Source organism: Microtus oregoni, unplaced genomic scaffold, assembly GCF_018167655.1.
Source record: "Microtus oregoni isolate MIOR12 unplaced genomic scaffold, Mior012 000113F_000, whole genome shotgun sequence".
In the NCBI taxonomy this organism is placed as follows: Eukaryota; Metazoa; Chordata; class Mammalia; order Rodentia; family Cricetidae; genus Microtus; species Microtus oregoni.
Genome location: NW_024544739.1, coordinates 2,100,151 through 2,115,085, shown reverse-complemented (window position 1 = coordinate 2,115,085; position 14,935 = coordinate 2,100,151). Strand labels below are relative to the sequence as shown.

The 14,935-nt window shown below is 44.9% G+C and overlaps 1 pseudogene; it reads right to left on the bottom strand.

Moving 5' to 3' along the window:
- Nucleotides 1-14,935, bottom strand: part of LOC121443797 — a 44,643-nt pseudogene that overhangs the window by 17,854 nt on the left and 11,854 nt on the right.

Sequence of the window (14,935 nt, the reverse complement as noted above, 5' to 3'; positions counted from 1 at the left end):
TTTTTAATGAACTACACAATCACAATACCTTAATCAATATCAGAAATACATATACATATAACAAAATTGACCGTAAATCTCTATCAATAAAGCAAAATCTATACTAATGCAAATTATTCATACCTATATCATATCCCCCTTTAAATGTAAAAGAACATTTATAAACATTTTTTGGGAATATGGGCGCAGTTATTTCTCTCCAAACTGCTTCCTGCTGAATGGGGGCATCATTAATTAGGTCTTTCATGGTATAACCTGTGTGCTAGTTTCATCTCAGTTGGCAGTTGAGCAAAGCAATTTTCTGAAGGTGTTCACACCAACCCTTCAGGAGGGCGTGGTCCATCATACCAAATCGGAATAGAAGAAATGAACAGCGTCTCATCCTCTGTGAAAACAAAATAAGAAACTCCTTTCCAAAGTATCATATCCTTAGATCCAAATTCAAAATATCATCATGTTGGATTAGTTCAGCAGCATTTATAAATAAATATCTTTTAGTAGCTTTTGCTCTTTCCTCAGCATTCAAACAATTCAAAGAGAGCATAATAGCATACAGTATCAAAATTCTCTGTGTATTTTCCATCTTTGTGCAGCTTTGTTTTAACCTCTATTTTGTTTATTTTTACTTTTAACTCTTTGCTTTTTGAGACAGGTTCTCTGTATCTTTGACCTGAAGTAACTCTGTAGACCAGGCTGTCTTTGAACTCTCAGAGATCTGCCTGTCTCTGCCTCCCAGGCATTGGGATTAAAGGCGTGTGCTACCACACCTTGAAGTCACAGAGGTCTATCTCCCTCTGCCTACCAAGTGTTGGGATTAAAGGTGTGTACCTCACACAACAACTCTCTTCCTTTTTTTTTTTGTTACTTTAAGAACTTTAAATTTTAGTCTGCATATATTTTTAACACACCTCAAACCATTTAGAAATTTTCTTTGTCTTTGAATCTCTCTTTACTGTATATCTCTCTTTTTCTGACCACACGAGTCTTTAATTTACCAAGCAATATCAGTAGGATTAAAGGCGTGGCTTTGCCGGCTAGATCCAGCCCATTCCTTAGCTTTCCAGCCTCGTGGCTGAGGTACTGGCTGTAGCCAGCAAGCGAGCTTCAGCAGCCTGTGCTTGCAAACCGCACAAACCGCCTGCATAAAAGAGTCAGAGTTTGTCCTGGCAGGATAGCCCAGAAAGCTGGCATTTTTAAACAGCACAGCTTTTTTCCTGCTACGGCTGAAAACCGAAAAGCATGCGTTCAGCTTTTCGTCAACACCGTTTAAGTGTTTCGTGGCAGGACCTCTTAATGAGCTGCAGGCTTTGCAGCTAAAGCTGAGTCAGGAAGCTTCTCTTAGAAGAAAGCGCATGCTTGCCTCTAACAAGCAGAGCAGACCCGAGAACACAGCGAGTCTAGTTGCCATCAAACAAATTGTAGCACTTTACTCCAAATGCTCTATTCAAAAGCTCTGCCTCCCGCAGGAGCCAGACAGAGATCGCAATGGCGGCACAGCCCCAGGAAGTCGCACTTTAAAATGACACAGCATTTTTTCTGCTACTGTTGCCGAATCAGGAAATCTCTCTACAGCATGCCACCAACAAACAGCAAACATCTGTGTTAAACTCTCTTTCCCTTATTTTTAAGCCTTCTCAGGTTTTTTAAGTGGGTTTAGTCCATCACGTGGAGCGCCAATCTGTAGTAATATGAGCTGGTGGCGGGGCTGCTTCCCCAACACCCAGCCGCCTGCTCGGCTAGCTTAGCTTATGCCCCGAAACAACAACACACAAACTGTATTCATTTAATTACTGCTTGGCCCATTCTCTTCTAGGCTAATTCTCACATAGTAATTTAGCCCATTTCTAATCATCTGTGTATGGCACCCCAAGGTGCGCTTACCAGGAAGATTCTAGCCTATGTCCATCCTGGGTCAGAGCTTCATCCCGGGAGTGGGGCATGGCGTCTCTCTCAGGCGTCTGCTCCCGAGAGGAGAGCTGTCGAGTCTGACCTCACTTCCTCTTCCTCCCAGCGTTCTGTTCTGTCTACTCCTCCCACCTATCTTCTAACCAATAAAATGAGCCAAGGCAGTTCCTTTATTAGCCAATGACCTTCCTCCATCAATGCCCCACCCTGATTCCCCCATTCCTCTCCCACTCTCCATCCTTCCCTCCCTGGGGTGGTTCTGGACATTCAGGAGTCTGGCTGCACAGGAGCCTCCATGCTTCTACTAAATCCAGATCTAAGAGGTCTGTCAATTCAGGCCAAACGTTTAGCTGTGTGTAAGCAAAAATCAGGATAAATTATTGGAACTACTTCTAGAATACTCTCTCATTTTTAATATTCTTCCAGAGTGTTGGTATTTTTCCTCCTTCCTTTTTTTTTTTGAGACAGTGTTTCTTTGTGTAATAGTCCTAGCTGTCCTGGAACTAGCTTTTATAGACCAGGCTGTCCTCGAACTCACAGAGATCCATCTTCCTCTGCCTGTCTTGGGATTAAAGGCATGTGTCACCACCACCCGGCTATCCTCCTTACTTCTTTGTCTTAAAAAACAAGGCGTATCATGTCCCCATGTGCACTTTTGTCCATTTTCTCTACTCTTGTCCATGACCTTGGAGAATGACCTGTGTATCCTATTTATTACCTGGTGACTAGGACACCTCAGGACATTTGTAACGATGGTGAAGTGTGTGCAGCTACAGAGACTCTAGAGTGCTATTATGCAGCTACAGAGGACTCTAGAACACTCTTCTGCAGCTAAAGAAGGTACTAGAGCCCTATTCTGCAACTATAGACCTTGCCAGGTTCTAGCCACAATCTACTCCTCTATCTCTTCAGACCTCGGGGAAGCACCAACTTTCTTTGCCACCAGCCCTATCTTCCCCTGGTCTTTGTGGGGGTTCCATGATGTTCTCCACATCTTACTTAATCCTTGATGAGCTCTGACTGATACGAGCAGTAATGCAAACGTCAGGAACATGTATGGCATTTTATATGACTCAAGTAACAAGAGACACATTACATCTTCCGCAGGTGTATTCAACATAGAATGTTTGTTTTGTGAGAATTTTTAAAGTCTTAACAATATCAATCAATACCCAGACATCACACAGTTGTTTTTACAGAAAGTGTACCTGTACATCAGCCTTCCTCTTTCTCCAATACCCAGATACCAGAGATCACACAGTTGTTTTTATAGAAAGCGTACCTGTACATCAGCCTTCCTCTTTCTCCAATACCCAGATACCCAGAGATCACACAGTTGTTTTTACAGAAAGTGTTCCTGTACATCAGCCTTCCTCTTTCTCTGGCATTCATTCTTCCCATTCACCATTTTCAAAGGCGTCCTTGGCTGCAGCCACCGCTTTGTCCACATCCGCTAAAGAGGCGTAGGACACTCTGCAGATCGTCTATTTCAGGGCAAGCGAAAAATAGGTCTCCTAAGGGATCTATCGGTATGGCTCTTGGAATTAATATTCTATTACCAGGAAAAGTAGAGTGTGACAGGGGGTGGGCAGGAGAAATCCATGACAGGAAACCAATCCACGTGAGGCAAAGAAAAGGGCAAAGTTAGGACAGTGAAACTGAACCTGATCATGGTCCATCCTATGCCTCATCTTATTCCAGAAGAACCCATTCAGGACAGCTGTTCCGTTTTTCCTCAGGGAAGTGGGATTGTTTGCCCTGAGTTCTCAGAGTCTGAAGTATCCCCCTCCCTCATGGTGCTTGATACAGAGAGATCTTCTGTGTGCAGGCACAACAGTCTAAGTTCATCATAAATACTCAGTCTCCTTAAAACGAGGTTTCTGTGGGTCACAGTAGCCAGTGTTAGAGCTGAAGGGGTAAGAAATGCACGAAATGTATTTGAGGAGCTTGGGGGCAGAGCTAGAGTTGAGTGACCTCAGCCTGCCTGGTGACCAGCCTTGTGAGCCCAAAGCTCATGGCTGGTGGTCCCTGCGGCTGTCATTACTCACAGATCCATCTGTGGGGTTCACAGTGTCATAAGTCTCCCCGTCCTCGGCATCCACAAACTGCCCGTTTATGAAACATTGATATGGCATGTTCACGGTCATTTTGTGTACCTCCTAGGAGACCTGAGAATAAAACAAATGTGTTTCTGGGCTTATCAGCTTGATAGTAGATGGTGATGGAGAAGTATTTCCAGGGCTGGACAGACTGCATGTGGTTAAGAGCACTTGTTCTTGCAGAGGAGCCAGGCTGGGTTCCCAGCACCTGCATAGCTCACAGATTTTCTGTAATGCAAGTTCCAGGGCATCTGGTTCCCTCTCTTCATCTGTAAGGGGGCCAAGTATACACATGGTCCACAGGCATACATGCAGGCAAAACACGCAAACACATAAACAAGTTTAAAAAGGAAGTTTAAAACCCATAAAATGAGAGAGAGAGGGAAGGACAGAAGAGAGAGAGGGAGAAGGAGGAAGAGAGAGAAAGAAATTTTCACTGATGTGGAAAAAAGGCCAAGTCACAGGGATGTCACGGGACAGAGACAGGCATGGTGTGATGCACTCAGGTGGCAGTTCTGCCCTGGGCTTAGCTCAGATGTTCTTTATTACAGACAGAAGAAATTCCTCAAACACCCACAGACAGCGCCCTGTAGCAGCAGACGCAACAGCGCCCCTGTGGCACCACTTCCATCCTTGGAAAGTTTTCTCTTATCTGGGACCATCTCCAGTTCTCCTCCTTACGCTCTGTCTGTTACACATGAGCTACCGCATGGTTCTCTCTGCTGCCAGGTGGTGAGCAGAGACTGAAACCACTCTACTTGCTTCCGTCAAGCTCAGAACCCGAGTTATAAAAACAGTCGCTATCAGCCTGTGAGGAGATGGTGCAGTAGTTAAGAGCACTTGGTACTCTTGCAGAGAACCGTGTTCAATTCCAAGCAACCACATGAGGCAGCTCAGCTGCCTGTAACTTTAGCTCCAGCAGGATCTGACACATTCTTGTGGTTTCCATGGATACCTACATTCATGTACACACACACACACACACACACACACACACACAAAAGCCAAATAGATACACATGCATACACATAATTAAAAACAGAAAAAAGACATTTATATAAAGCAATAATTGAAAACCTGTGGTCTGTTTTATAGCAAATCCAGAAAGAATTCATATGAAAAATAATAGCCCACATTGCGGAGTATATAACAGAGATGTGTGGCAGTGGGGGTTTCCTGTACAATTGGTATTAAGTTGGTATTAATCTGACCTAGATTGCTTTTAAGCAAAAAATGCTTATTGAAAGAAAATAACTAAAAAAGTAGTAAGACAAACAAAGCAGGATGGTAAAGGCTCACACATCAAGGAAGACAGGCGAAGAGAAATAGACACCAGACTAGACAGATAGAAGGCGCAGTGACGAAGAGTTTCACAAAAATAAACATCTGCACTGAATGGAGTTCCTCTTAGGAAGCAGAAGCAGGTGGATCTCTGTGATTTTGATGCTAGCCTGGTTTACAGAGCGAGTTATAGGACAGCCAGAGCTACATAGTGAGATCCTGTCTTGGAAGAAAAGTTTGTTTTGTGTCAAAGGATGTTACCAAGAAAGGGAAAAAACAAATCAGCGTGCACGCACACACACACACACACACACACACACACACACACAGAGAGAGAGAGAGAGAGAGAGAGAGAGAGAGAGAGAGAGAGAACCCATTCATAGGGTAAAAGAAAATATTCACAAATTCCTATGTGATAAGAATTGAGTGTCCAGAATTGACAGAGGACTTTGACTCTAAAAAATCAAAAAAGCCAATTTTTTAAATGGACAAAGATTTGAATAAGCATTTTCACAAAGAAAAATAAACAAATGCACAGCAAATACTTGAAAAGATGCTTAATATTACTGTCCATTAGCGAGTGTAAAATCCAAATTATACTGGGGTGCTTTCTCACACACCTGTGGAGAAAGTAAAGAGAGAGAGGCAAGCGATGGAGCTTGAGAAAGGGCTCGGAGAAGTGAGATCTCTCCATTACACTGATGGCGGGATTCCTAGATGATATGACTGCTGTTGGCAATTCCTCAAAAGATTAAACACAGGGTTACAGTCTGAGTCCCCTGCTCCACTCTCAGCACGGCACCCAAAAGAACTGAAGATGTGTGTTCACGTCAAAGCATACGCCTTGAAGTTTTATATCAGTATAATAATAACGGCTGCCCAAGGGAAATGGTCTAAACACATGTAGTCTGACGAATAGATTTATAAAAAGAGAGCATGAATTTTAAAAAGGAAGTGTACCTGCACACAGTGAGATAATATTGGCCAGAAAGAAAGTTGAAGTGATGATAACTGCTACCGGGTGCACCTTGAGCAGGTGTCAGGTGGAAGAGAACAGATACAAAAGGCCACATGCTGCCCACATATACCTATATAAAATATTTACTTTATGGCAAATCCATAGACACAGAGAAGAAACTGTGGTTTCTGAGGGCCTGGATACAGAGTAGGTGAGCAGAGAAGCATAAGATGGTCACCAATGGGTCCAGTCTTTCCTTGTGGAGTGATAAAAATATTCCAAAATAAGATAGCAGTGTTAATGATGATTGCAAAATGTGTGAATGTTCTAAAAATCACCAAATGGCTAATTTAACTGGGTAAATTGTGTGACACCTGAATAGAATCTCAATACAACTAGTCCTAAAGGCCATCAGTATAAATGCAGATATGCATGCTCTCTGTAGCAGTGGATTGGAAGTGTTTGGAGTTGAGCATCAACGAGACACTTACATAATCCACCACCAGCTCCACCTCTTCGTCCTCTCCTCTCAGTTTCCGCACGACCTTCTGGATGAAATCTTCGAACTTGGTGGCCATGTAGACGTCTTCGTTCTGCAGTTGAAGGCCACCACACTTCTGTCTGATCTCTTCCACCAGCCTTAAAGTGAGAACCAGCTCACGTTAGAGTCTCACAGCCTTTTCGCTAATTTTGGTCAAATGATTTAAGAATGAGTCCTGTTTGCATCATACAAGATTGTCCACGTGGCAGGTACAGATGCCATGATGATAAGATGGGGGACATCCTGGAGAGACACACTTTCTGCTCTCACAGAGGACCTGGGTGCAATGCCCATCACCCTCATAGGGCAGTTCACAACCATCTGTAACTCAGTCCCTTTCAGGCCTCTGTGGGCTGCTTGCATGTGATGCATGTAAGACAAACATGCACACATGCACGCACAGAGACATAAGATAAACATAAATTTAAAATATAATGTGGCATGAGAAAATCACAAATCAGTCTGGAGAACAGTTCTGTTGCTTTTAAGTTTACCCGCAGCTGTAAGTTAGGAAGTTAAGGAAAGATGTTTTAGCTACAGCGGATAGTTAGGAGCACAGAAGTCTGAACCTTTCAAATGAACTCAGAAAATGAGAAAAAAAAAAAGAGGCAACTTTCTAATTGGAAAGATCGTGATACCTGAATGAAGTAGAGAATATTTTCTGTAGACTATCTATAAGAATAATTTGTTTGTCTTACATGTCTAACTTAAGTACGAGATAGCACCCCTAGAAGACCAGTGTCATTCACAAGTCCTTGCAGATAGCACCCCTGAAGGCCAGTGTCATTCACAAGTACTTCTCTGTCACTTCCGCTTCTCCATGGAACTGCTGTTGTTCATCAGTCTTTCTTAAGTGGGAAAGGTCCACCAAGTCCAGTGTGGAAAGCCTGCTATTTAGAGTCCTCTAATAATTTATTCCCTGAAGAAGCTGACATACCTTGTAAATTGTTCATAACAGAGCTAGCAAGATAAAGTAGACAGAAGCTCTTACCAATAAACCAAGAGTTTGACCCCAAAACCCCAAATGGTAGAGGGCAAGAACAGACTCCCACTGGTTTTCTCCTACTTCCACATGGCATGTGGTTGCCCAGTGCACTAACACAAATACATACATGATTTTTATAAAGATAATAATGAATGATCAAGTTAGACCAACAGGAGATGGGCAATTCCTGCAGGCATCTTGTCAGCAGTAGACAACAATAACTACAGTACGGTCTTGGAATCCTTACCAAGCTAATCAGAATTTCCTCAGAACTCACGAAATTATAGTTTATAGGCCCAATCCTCTTGACTTTGATGATGTCACATGCTCATGAAATGAATACTTTTTTGGTTACTCTGTGAATAAGAGAGAGGTGTTGGGAGTGGAGAGAGTGGGAAACGGTCATATTGGGACACGGGCAGGTAAGGTGTAAGAATTAGTGTCCTGGGGCTACAGTGAGACTCAGCAGTGAAGGGCACATCCTCCTGCAGAGGACCGGTTTGGTTTCCGCACCATTTGAACAGTTCATAACTGCCTGTAACTCCAGCTTCAGAGGACCAATGCCTTCTTCTGGACTCTCTGGGTACCTGCACACACTGACACTGGCATTCACTCTCTCCCTCTCTCTTTCTCTCTCTCACTCTCACACATGTACACATACACATAAACAAAAAATAATATATTTTTTTAAAATAGCAAACAATTCGAATCATGAAAGAAACGTGAAAACAGTCTGGTTAGCAACCAATAAATAACCAGACCTGTGAGTGTGGCCATGGAAACAACAACAAAAACCACAAAGAAGAGGGAAGTATGATGGACACGTTCCCAGGGAAATGTATGTGTGTGCACGCATGCGTGCGTACTCACAGAGGTAGTGCCTTTACCTCACAACATCCATTGAGCTGGCTCCAGATTTAAAGAAGTCTGTGGAGTCTTCAATCACAGGGACGTTGCTTAAAATCCGAGCCCAGATAACCTGCACAGAAAGGGCCACTTTCATGAAGAAGGACCGTATGGAATGCCGGGGCAGAGACCTCTTTGACCTTTACATGAAGATGCAACGTGGAGGTATTGTTCGCCCCAGATGCCCAGTAAACATGACAGAACGGGAGCATTCCACCCCACCAGTCTCGTCCCGTGAAAAACGACATGCAATTATAGGTGAGGTTTTGTCCTCGTTAGCGTAAAATGACCTCCAGCCTGGGTTTCTGAATGGTTCGACCTTTGTCCTCCATATCCCAGGAGAAAAAGTCACGCTTCTACTGCACTAAGGATAATTACACCAGCTACAAACAGGTCTCTTTTTTCCTCAGGTAAGAGTCTCATTATGGACAATGCACGTTCACCTTGATGGTCTCTGCCACCTTCATCTCCTCGGCTGTGAGTTCTACCACTGAGGTCTCACCCGACGAGAAGTACTGGGAGGCAGGGATCATCTTCCCATCCTCAAACTGCAGATTTCTCACTACCAGCTACGAGACAGCAGGAGAAAGAGCTGAGCATCTGGACCTTCTGAGAGGGAGGCTTTTGGGAGGCGGAGTCTAATGTGTTAGATGGGTGTGGAAACCAGCTTGTTTGGATAATACAAACATATGGTTGAACTACTTCCCTGTGTCTAAGAGGACTCAAATGACATCTTAATGGAGGCAGGAAAAAAGGATAGAGTCAATTCTAGGGCCAGATGCATCTCAAAATGGATAAATGGTACACCTATGGAAAACTCGCATTGCGGTTACAGATGCCTGGACCAAAGACTCCTACAGGATGCTACACTCCACCGCTGCCAGCACACAGTCATTGTGGTGCACTGTGGACACATGTGCTGGGATCTGACGGAGATGAATGCTGTTGTGCCTGCTTTGCTATTGCGGAAGTGGAGGCTTAGTGAAATTCATTCTCTAGTGTCACCCGGGTAGTAAATAGCAGAGCTGGTTTAAGATCTACCAGTGACCAGGTGGTGGCACACGCCTTTAATCCCGGCATTCAGGAAGCAGAGGCAGGTGAATCTCTGTGAATCTGAGGACAGCCTGGTCTACAGAGCTAGTTCTAGGACAGCCAGGGCCACACAAAGAAACCCTGTCTTGAAAGACAAAAGCAAAACAAAACAAAAACCAAACAAACAAATAAAAAAGACCCAGCAGTAGCTGGCACTAAAATGTTGTAACATTAACAATCCATTTATCCTTAATGATAACTAACGATATTTATGGTTAAGCGGGGACAGCTCTGTAAACTACAAATATCCTTTTATACTTTTAATGGGAACTTGTCCAGAAGGCCCAGAGATAGCCACATGGGTGGGGCTGGCTTGGGGAGGGGACAGTAGTGGACAATGGAAGAGGCCACTTGTGTTTCACTGGATCATCTCAATCTCTGACAGGGGGAGATAAATATGGATCTCTCCTTGCTTTATAGATAGGGAATCTGAGAACCAGCAGGGGAAACTATCCTTCCCAAGCCATCAGGTGGAAGAGCAGAGGTGAGGGTCCATGGGGTCTTCCTGAGGAACCTTGTCCTTGGGCATGCAAAGGTCTCTCATCTCGGGAGGCAGGGCACACACCGTGACCCTCCCACCTCCCAGTGAAAGCTGGAGGAGTTATCCCCTGTGAGCTATGATTATAGAAGGAAGGCAGAAAAAGTGACTTTGTACACTCACTGCTTTTCCATCGTTACCAAAAAGAACAAGTCCATTTTTGGTAACAAGGCCAGGCTTCTCGGATCCTCTAATGTCCAATGGCTCTCCAGCAGGCACAGAGCTAGTTAATAACGATGAACCATAGAATGTCACCATCTGAGGAAGACATCAAACCCTGTGAACTCGGGAGGTAAAGCCACTGCCCAGTGTGTGTGTGTGTGTGTGTGTGTGTGTGTGTGTGTGTGCAAACACCGAAGTTCAGATTTGTGTAGTAACGTTGAGACATGGTTTTGTCGTGTGTGTTTATGAACCAAGCATCGGTAGAAAGGGGACAAATGAGAATCTCTGCAAATGTGTGGTCAAAGTCTCAGAGATGCCTGGAGAGAAGCTCGAGGGTCAAGAGTGCCTGTTAGCACCCATGTGACCCCTTAACAACCACCGTAACTCCAGTTCTAGGGCATCCAATGCCTTCTGGCTCTGAGGGCTGCTACACGCAAGTGGTATACACACACACACACTCAGGCATGCACATATGTACAAGTAAAATGAATAAATAATTTTTTAAAGTCTTAAAGATGGGGGCTGGGGAAATTCTCAGCTGCTCAAGTGTGATGTGGGATTCCCCTCTGTATGCTATGAATATGTTTTATTACCCTTGGTTAATAAAGAAGCTGCTTTGGCCTATGGTGGGGCAGAATATAGCCAGGCAGGAAATCCAAAGAGAGAGAGAAAGAGTAGGCAGAGTTAGGGAGATGCTGTGTAGCTACCCAAGAAGCAAGAAGTAACAACCACAAGCCTTGCGGTAAAATATAAAATAATAGAAATAGGTTAATTTAAGATGTAAAAGCTAGCTAGGAATATGCCTAAGTTATTGGCCAAACAGTGTTGTAATTAATACAGTTTCTGGGTTATTATTTGGTTCTGGGCGGCTGGAAAACGTAAAAGCAGTCTCTGTTTATACAAGCACTTGCTGCATAAGCTTGAGGACCTGAGTTTGACACCCAGGTAAAAAGCGGGGTGTGATCGTGCTGGCCTGCAATCCCAGTGCTGGGGAGGCAGAGACTGGAGGATCCCAGAGGCTCAGTGGCCAGCCGGTCTAGCCCGTTGCTGAGTTCCAGGCTCAGTGAGAAAATATCTCAAAACCAAAGCAGAGAGGAAATCAACACCAGTCTCTGCCCTCCAGACACACTTATGCACATGTATGCACATGTTCCCACACATATATGGCCTCACATGCTATACTCCCTCACACATGCACACACACACACAGGAGCACATATATACACATACAAGGAAAAGGTTCAAACAGTTGCACAACCAGGTGATATGGTGTGTCATTCAAACTGACTGAGATTAAAAGAGAAAAAGTGGAGCCTTTTTATCATAAAGATGTGTGTGTATGTGTATGTGTGTGTGCACGCATGGTGTTGGCCCTGGGGGTGGCCTGTAGTCCTGGGGACTGTCCTGGTTCTCTTTTGTTTATTTGTTTGTTAACTTGGCACAAGCTAGAGTTATTTGAGAAGAGGAACCTCAATTGAGGAAATGTCTCCATCAGATTGGCCTACAGGTATATCTGGGGAAATTTTTATTTTTATTTTTTTGTTTTTATTGAGCTATATAATTTTCTCTGGTCCCCTCCCTTCTCCCCTCTCCCATGGTCATGGGGCATTTTCTTTTTTTTTTTTTTTTTTTTTTTTTTTTTTTTTTTTTTTAATAATTTTTTTATTAAGAAAAGAAGAAAAAAAACATAAACAAAAAACAAGTTTCCACCTCCTCCCAGCCTCCCATCTCCCTCCCCCTCCTCCCACCCTTCTCCCCCTCCTCCCACCCTTCTACCCCTCCCCCCACTCCTCTCCCCCTCCCTCTCCAGTCCACAGAGCAGTCCAGGTTCCCTGCCCTGTGGCAAGTCCTAGGTCCTCCCCCCTCCGTCCATATCTAGGAAGGTGAACATTCAAACTGGCTAGGCTTCCACAAAGCCAGCACATTAAGTAGGATCAAAACCCCGTGCCATTGTCCTTGGCGTCTCATCAGCCCTCATTGTTCGCCATGTTCAGAGAGTCTGGCTTTATCCCATGCTTTTTCAGTCACAGTCCAGCTGGCCTTGGTGAGCTCCCAGTAGATCAGCTCCACTGTCTCAGTGGGTGGGTGCACGCCTCGTGGTCCCGACTTCTTTGCTCATGTTCTCCCTCCTTCTGCTCCTCATTGGGACCTTGGGAGCTCAGTCCAGTGCTCCAGTGTGGGTCTCTGTCTCTGTCTCCATCCATCACCAGATGAAGGTTCTATGATGATATGCAAGATATTCGTCAGTATTGCTCTCGGATAGGGTCATTTCAGGTTCCCAATCCTCAGCTACCCAAGGAACTAACTGGGAACCTCATGTTGGGCACTTGGGAGATGGGGCATTTTCTTAATTGATGATGCCATGGGAGGGACCACGCCACCCCTGGGTGTGTGGTCCTGGGTTCTATAAGAAAGCAGGCTGAGTAATCCATGAGGAACAAGCTGGTCAGCAGCACTCCTCCATGGCCTCTGCTTCAACTCCTGCCTCCAGGTTCCTGCCCTGGCCCTCAGTGATGGACCGGTTCCTGGAGGTGTAAGATGAAATAAACCCTTTCCTCCCCAGGTTCCTTTTGCTCGATGTTTTATCACAACAATATCTCCCTAACTAAGACAGGGCTGAACTCAAGGGCTTCATATATGCTAGGCAGTCACTCTACAACTAAGCCCTCAGGAACATGGGGACCCTTCCAGTGCAGGGTGATGAGAGGTGAGCTGTGCAGGATGTTCTGGGGATCAGTTCAAGAAAACAAGACTAGAAAAGGATGGTGACCAAGTGCAAAGGACACTGATTTTTTTTTTTAAATTATCATTCTAGCCAGGCGGTGGTGGCACACGCCTTTAATCCCAGCCTTCGGGAGGCAGAGGCAGGTGGATCTCTGTGAGTTCGAGACCAGCCTGGTCTACAAGAGCTAGTTCCAGGACAGGCTCCAAAACCACAGAGCAACCCTGTCTCAAAAAACTAAAAAAAAAAAAAATCATTCTATAAATTTCGTTATTTATTAAGCTCTAATGATTATATGTATTGAGTATTTCCTGCATATCAGGAAATGGACATGTATTAACTCATTTAACCTTCGTCACAGAGCGAGGCTTGGGTTTAAATGCCAGTAGTACAGACGAGAGAGAGAGAGAGAGAGAGAGAGAGAGAGAGAGAGAGAGAGCGAGCTTGTATGGGGGAAATGTATCCCGTGAACGCATACCTGACCATTTATCTCTGCCCAGGCTCCAGGGACCTTATCATGACCTAGAATCCAGTTATGCAAAACTTCAGCAGGCTGGTCCCAAGAAATCTAGGTGGGCACAATAAAGACTGTAAGGGCTAGCTAACCTTTTTCTCCATCAGGGACAGGCATGGGGACACGTAGGGTCAGCTGGCTTGGAGGCCAGGAAATGGTATACTGGGAACTTCTCAAAGGCAGAGGGCTGTGACCTGGCTGTGCGTTATTGATGTAGGTACCTTGGCATTTTCCTTCCTCTGGATCCCTTCGTATGTCGCCCCCTCTTCTGGCTGGGGAACACGAGGAGCTTTTCCATCAGCTATGAGTTGCACGGCTTCTACCTAAAGCCGAGAGCATCACTGGTGTTACATCCCCGTCATCCACAAAGGCATGGAAATCTGTGTCCAACAGACTGACTGCATAGAACTGCTCAGAAGTCAGCCAGGCTGTGATGACAGCTGCCCTCCATGGCACACATATGGCTACTTATGTAAGTTACCCCCTGGAGACATCACAGGTATCTGACAGGTGTGTACCACTTTCCTGGTTTGCAAATGAGGAAGCTGTGGAGTTTCAGGAAGAGCCAGAGAACTAACTCTAGGTCCAGCCACATTTGGCTAGGGATAGTTATGAATGCCACCAAACACGACTTCATACATAAACTAGCTTAAAGCATCAAAAGTTTTGGGGTTTTTTGTGTGTTTGTTTGTTTTTGAGAAAGGTTTTTCTGTGTGGTTCTGACTGTCCTGGAACCCTCTCTGTAACCAGGCTGGCTTTGATCTCAGAGATCCTCTTGCCTCAGCCTCCCCGGTGCTGGCAGTAAAGGCATGCGTCACCCTATCTGGCTGATTTCTTTTTTCTTTTTTGCTAATACAACTGCACATCTTTTGAGTGTGAACTTTGTAGATCTCAGTGTCATTTCACAACAGCGAAAGGTTCGACATGCCTGGAAGGATGTCGTGCCCACTAGGCGTGCCCACTCTCAAGATCAACCTGCATTGAAGCATGGACTCTTGTTGGAGCTGGAGGTGGAGCTCAGGGGCAAAGCTCATGCTTAGCATCTGCAAGGCCTCAAGTTCCACCCAGAAAGACGGGAGGGCAAGGGCGGGAGGAAATGGGCTGTTGTGTTGTCATGGTGATGCTCGCCACCGTGACTTCACTTCTTTGGGGTGTGTCTATATTCTCTTTCCTGACACTTCACTGGGACGTCCCCGTGTGCCTGTGTGCTGTTTGGATTATTATGTTCTGTT